Source organism: Salvelinus namaycush, chromosome 31 (genome assembly GCF_016432855.1).
Source record: "Salvelinus namaycush isolate Seneca chromosome 31, SaNama_1.0, whole genome shotgun sequence".
NCBI lineage: Eukaryota > Metazoa > Chordata > Actinopteri > Salmoniformes > Salmonidae > Salvelinus > Salvelinus namaycush.
Window position 1 is genome coordinate 36,107,225 of NC_052337.1, and position 6,659 is coordinate 36,113,883.

The window sequence follows — 6,659 nt, forward strand, 5'->3', positions numbered from 1 at the left end:
CACCTAGATTGTGCAGCAGTTGCCCATTTATTATTTTCAGAAGTCTTCAAGCTCTGTCAAATTGGTTGTTGATCATTGCTAGACAACCATTTTCAGGTATTGCCATAGATTTTCAAGCAGTTTTAAGTCAAAACTGTAACTTGGCCACAGGAACATTCACTGTCTTCTTGGTAAGCAACTCCAATGTAGATTTGGCCTTGTGTTTTAGGTTTTTGTCCTGCTGAAAGATGAATTAATCTCCCAGTGTTTGGGATTTTACCTGTGCTTAGCTCCATTCTGTTTCTTTTTTATCCTGAAAAACTCCCCAGTCCTTAACAATTACAATTATATGCATAACATGATGTACCCACCACTATGTTTGAAAATATGGAGAGTGTGTCATGTTTTGTCTTTCATCATGTCTTGTCCCTGTGCTTCCCTCTGCTGGTCTTATTAGGTTCTTTCCCTCTTTCTCTCTCTCTATCGTTCCGTTCCTGCTCCCAGCTGTTTCTCATTCTCCTAACGACCTCATTTACTCTTTCACACCTGTCCCCTATTTTGCCCTCTGATTAGAGTCCCTATTTCTCCCTCTGTTTTCCGCTTCTGTCCTTGTCGGATTCTTGTTTGACGTTTGCTGTTCCTGTGTCCTTGTTCCGCCCTGTCGTGTTCTTTGCCTTCTTCAGATGCTGCGTGTGAGCGGGTGTCGATGTCAGCTGCGGCCGGTGCCTTCCTGAAGCGACCTGCGGTCTGTGGTCGCGTCTCCAGTCGTTCCTCTCTGTTGACGAGAGGATAGTATCCAGGAGAATCATTATTTGTTTTATTCTGGAATAAAGACTCTGTTACTATTACGTCGCTTTTGGGTCCTCATTCTGCAGCACAACAGAAGAATCCGACCAAGAATGGACCCAGCGACTACGGATTCTCGCAACACTGCCGTCGAGATCCAGGGAGCAATGCTCGGCAGACACGAGCAGGAATTGTCTGCTGCTCGTCATGCCGTTGAGACCCTGTCCGCTCAGGTCTCCGATCTCTCAGGACAGTTTCAGAGTCTTCGTCTCGTGCCACCAGCTACTTCCTGGTCTTCCGAGTCTCCGGAACCTAGGGTTAATAACCCACCATGTTACTCTGGGCAGCCCACTGAGTGTCGCTCCTTTCTCACCCAGTGTGATATTGTGTTCTCTCTCCAGCCCAACACATACTCAAGAGAGAGAGCTCGGATCGCTTACGTCATATCACTCCTTACTGGTCGGGCTCGGGAGTGGGGCACAGCTATCTGGGAGGCAAGGGCTGAGTGTTCTAACGTTTATCAGAACTTTAAAGAGGAGATGATACGGGTTTTTGATCGTTCAGTTTTTGGGAAAGAGGCTTCCAGGGCCCTGGCTTCCCTATGTCAAGGTGATCGATCCATAACGGATTACTCTATAGAGTTTCGCACTCTTGCTGCATCCAGTGACTGGAACGAGCCGGCGTTGCTCGCTCGTTTTCTGGAGGGACTCCACGCTGAGGTTAAGGATGAGATTCTCTCCCGGGAGGTTCCCTCCAGCGTGGACTCTTTGATTGCACTCGCCATCCGCATAGAACGACGGGTAGATCTTCGTCACCGAGCTCGTGGAAGAGAGCTCGCGTTAACGGTGTTTCCCCTCTCCGCATCTCAACCATCTCCTCCCACCGGCTCAGAGACTGAGCCCATGCAGCTGGGAGGTATTCGCATCTCGACTAAGGAGAGGGAACGGAGAATCACCAACCGCCTTTGCCTCTATTGCGGTTCTGCGGGACATTTTGTCATGTCATGTCCAGTAAAAGCCAGAGCTCATCAGTAAGCGGAGGGCTACTGGTGAGCGCTACTACTCCTGTCTCTCCATCAAGATCCTGTACTACCTTGTCGGTCCATCTACGCTGGACCGGTTCAGCTGCTTCCTGCAGTGCCTTGATAGACTCTGGGGCTGAGGGTTGTTTTATGGACGAAGCATGGGCTCGGAAACATGACATTCCTCTCAGACAGTTAGGGAAGCCCACGCCCATGTTCGCCTTAGATGGTAGTCTTCTCCCCAGTATCAGATGTGAGACACTACCTTTAACCCTCACAGTATCTGGTAACCACAGTGAGACCATTTCCTTTTTGATTTTTCGTTCACCTTTTACACCTGTTGTTTTGGGTCATCCCTGGCTAGTATGTCATAATCCTTCTATTGATTGGTCTAGTAATTCTATCCTATCCTGGAACGTTTCTTGTCATGTGAAGTGTTTAATGTCTGCTATCCCTCCTGTGTCTTCTGTCCCCTCTACTCAGGAGGAACCTGGTGATTTGACAGGAGTGCCGGAGGAATATCATGATCTGCGCACGGTCTTCAGTCGGTCCAGAGCCAGCTCCCTTCCTCCTCACCGGTCGTATGATTGTTGTATTGATCTCCTTCCGGGGACCACTCCCCCTCGGGGTAGACTATACTCTCTGTCGGCTCCCGAACGTAAGGCTCTCGAGGATTATCTGTCTGTTTCTCTCAACGCCGGTACCGTGGTGCCTTCTTCCTCTCCCGCCGGAGCGGGATTTTTCTTTGTTAAGAAGAAGGACGGTACTCTGCGCCCCTGCGTGGATTATCGAGGGCTGAATGACATAACGGTTAAGAATCGTTATCCGCTTCCCCTTATGTCGTCAGCCTTCGAGATTTTGCAGGGAGCCAGGTTCTTTACTAAGTTGGACCTTCGTAACGCTTACCATCTCGTACGCATCAGAGAGGGGGACGAGTGGAAAACGGCGTTTAACACTCCGTTAGGGCATTTTGAATACCGGGTTCTGCCGTTCGGTCTCGCTAATGCTCCAGCTGTCTTTCAGGCATTAGTTAATGATGTACTGAGAGACATGCTGAACATTTTTGTTTTCGTTTACCTTGACGATATCCTGATTTTTTCACCGTCACTCGAGATTCATGTTCAGCACGTTCGACGTGTACTCCAGCGCCTTTTAGAGAATTGTCTCTACGTGAAGGCTGAGAAGTGCGCCTTTCATGTCTCCTCTGTCACATTTCTCGGTTCTGTTATTTCCGCTGAAGGCATTCAGATGGATCCCGCTAAGGTCCAGGCTGTCAGCGATTGGCCCGTTCCTAAGTCACGTGTCGAGTTGCAGCGCTTTCTCGGTTTCGCTAATTTCTATCGGCGTTTCATTCGTAATTTCGGTCAAGTGGCTGCCCCTCTCACAGCTCTGACTTCTGTCAAGACTTGCTTTAAGTGGTCCGGTTCCGCCCAGGGAGCTTTTGATCTCCTCAAGAAGCGTTTTACATCCGCCCCTATCCTTGTTACTCCTGACGTCACTAAACAATTCATTGTCGAGGTTGACGCTTCAGAGGTGGGCGTGGGAGCCATTCTGTCTCAGCGCTCCCAGTCTGATGATAAGGTCCATCCTTGCGCTTACTTTTCTCATCGCCTGTCGCCATCGGAACGCAACTATGATGTGGGTAACCGCGAACTGCTCGCCATCCGCTTAGCCATAGGCGAATGGCGACAGTGGTTGGAGGGGGCGACCGTTCCTTTTGTCGTTTGGACTGACCATAAGAACCTTGAGTACATCCGTTCTGCCAAACGACTTAATGCACGTCAGGCTCGTTGGGCGTTGTTTTTCGCTCGTTTCGAGTTCGTGATTTCCTATCGTCCGGGAAATAAGAACACCAAGCCTGATGCCTTATCCCGTCTCTTTAGTTCTTCTGTGGCTTCTACCGACCCCGAGGGGATTCTCCCTGAGGGGCGTGTTGTCGGGTTGACTGTCTGGGGAATTGAGAGACAGGTAAAGCAAGCACTCACTCACACTGCGTCGCCGCGCGCTTGTCCTAGTAACCTTCTGTTCGTTCCTGTCTCTACTCGTCTGGCTGTTCTTCAGTGGGCTCACTCTGCCAAGTTAGCTGGCCACCCCGGCGTTCGGGGTACGCTTGCTTCTATTCGCCAGCGGTTTTGGTGGCCTACTCAGGAGCGGGACACGCGCCGTTTCGTGGCTGCTTGCTCGGACTGCGCGCAGACTAAGTCAGGTAACTCTCCTCCTGCCGGTCGTCTCAGACCGCTTCCCATTCCTTCTCGACCATGGTCTCACATCGCCTTAGACTTTATTACCGGTCTGCCTTCGTCTGCGGGGAAGACTGTGATTCTTACGGTTATCGATAGGTTCTCTAAGGCGGCACATTTCATTCCCCTCGCTAAGCTTCCTTCCGCTAAGGAGACGGCACAAATCATCATTGAGAATGTGTTCAGAATTCATGGCCTCCCGTTAGACGCCGTTTCAGACAGAGGTCCGCAATTCACGTCACAGTTTTGGAGGGAGTTCTGTCGTTTGATTGGTGCTTCCGTCAGTCTCTCTTCCGGGTTTCATCCCCAGTCTAACGGTCAAGCAGAAAGGGCCAATCAGTCGATTGGTCGCATATTACGCAGCCTTTCGTTTCGAAACCCTGCGTCTTGGGCAGAACAGCTCCCCTGGGCTGAGTACGCTCACAACTCGCTTCCTTCGTCTGCTACCGGGCTATCTCCGTTTCAGAGTAGTCTTGGGTACCAGCCTCCTCTGTTCTCGTCCCAGCTCGCCGAGTCCAGCGTTCCCTCCGCTCAGGCTTTTGTCCAACGTTGTGAGCGCACCTGGAGGAGGGTCAGGTCTGCACTTTGCCGTTACAGGGCGCAGACTGTGAGAGCCGCCAATAAACGTAGGATTAAGAGTCCTAGGTATTGTCGCGGTCAGAGAGTGTGGCTTTCCACTCGTAACCTTCCCCTTACGACAGCTTCTCGCAAGTTGACTCCGCGGTTCATTGGTCCGTTCCGTGTCTCTCAGGTCGTCAATCCTGTCGCTGTGCGACTGCTTCTTCCGCGACATCTTCGTCGCGTCCACCCTGTCTTCCATGTCTCTTGTGTCAAGCCTTTTCTTCGCGCCCCCATTCGTCTTCCCTCCCCCCCCCCCGTCCTTGTCGAGGGCGCTCCTATTTACAGGGTACGGAAGATCATGGACATGCGTTCTCGGGGACGTGGTCACCAGTACTTAGTGGATTGGGAGGGTTACGGTCCTGAGGAGAGGAGTTGGGTTCCATCTCGGGACGTGCTGGACCGTTCGTTGATTAATGATTTCCTTCGTTGCCGCCAGGGTTCCTCCTCGAGTGCGCCAGGAGGCGCTCGGTGAGTGGGGGGGTACTGTCATGTTTTGTCTTTCATCATGTCTTGTCCCTGTGCTTCCCTCTGCTGGTCTTATTAGGTTCTTTCCCTCTTTCTCTCTCTCTATCGTTCCGTTCCTGCTCCCAGCTGTTTCTCATTCTCCTAACGACCTCATTTACTCTTTCACACCTGTCCCCTATTTTGCCCTCTGATTAGAGTCCCTATTTCTCCCTCTGTTTTCCGCTTCTGTCCTTGTCGGATTCTTGTTTGACGTTTGCTGTTCCTGTGTCCTTGTTCCGCCCTGTCGTGTTCTTTGCCTTCTTCAGATGCTGCGTGTGAGCGGGTGTCGATGTCAGCTGCGGCCGGTGCCTTCCTGAAGCGACCTGCGGTCTGTGGTCGCGTCTCCAGTCGTTCCTCTCTGTTGACGAGAGGATAGTATCCAGGAGAATCATTATTTGTTTTATTCTGGAATAAAGACTCTGTTACTATTACGTCGCTTTTGGGTCCTCATTCTGCAGCACAACAGAGTGGTACTCAGTAATGTGTTGTATTGGATTTGTCCCAAACATAACACTTTGTATTCAGGACAAAAAGTGAATGACTTTTCCAAATTTGTTGCTTACTTAATTAAGTGCCTTGTTGCAAACAGGATGCATGCTTTGAAATATTTTTATTCTGCACAGTCTTCTTTTCACTCTGTCAATTAGATTAGTATTGTGGAGTAACTACAATGTTGTTGATCCATCCTCAGTTTTCTCCTATCACAGCCATTCAATTATGTAACTGTTTTAAAGTCACCATTGGCCTCTTGGTGAAATCCCTGAGCAGTTTCCTTCCACTCCGGCAACTGAGATAGGAAGGACGTGTGTATCTTTGTAGTGACTGGGTGTATTGATACACAATCCAAAGTGTAATGAATAGGTTGACCATGCTCAAAGGAATATTCAATGTCTGCTTTAAAATAAAAAATAAAAAAAACATCTACCCAATATGTGCCCTTTGCAAGGCATTGGAAAACCTCCCTGGTCTTTGTGGTTGAATCTGTGTTTGAAATTTACTGCTCGACTGAGGGACCTTGCAGATTAAAGACAGAGTATGTGATAGGTACAGCGATGAGATAGTCATGTTAAACACTATTATTGTCCATGCATCTTATGTGACTTGTTAAGGAAATGTTTACTCCTTAACTTATTTAGGCTTGCCATAACAAATGGGTTGAATACTTATTGACTTGAGATTTCAGCATTTCATTTATTTTTTATTTTTTTATTCTACAAACATAATTCCACTTTCACATTCTGGGGTATTGTGTGTAGGCCAGTGACAGAACTCAATTTAATCCATTTTAAATTCAGGCTGTAACACAATAAAATGTGAAAAAGTCAAGGGGTGTGAATATTTTCTGAAGGCATGTGCTGTTAAGGACATGGTATCACATTTCTGTGTCATTGCGCCAGTTACTGCGATGACACAGACAGGCCCATTGGACGTAAATGCTCACTATGTGCATTTCAGAAGGTTTTGGCAATGTAAATTAAGTTTTTACTTCAGATAATAAACTGACCTTG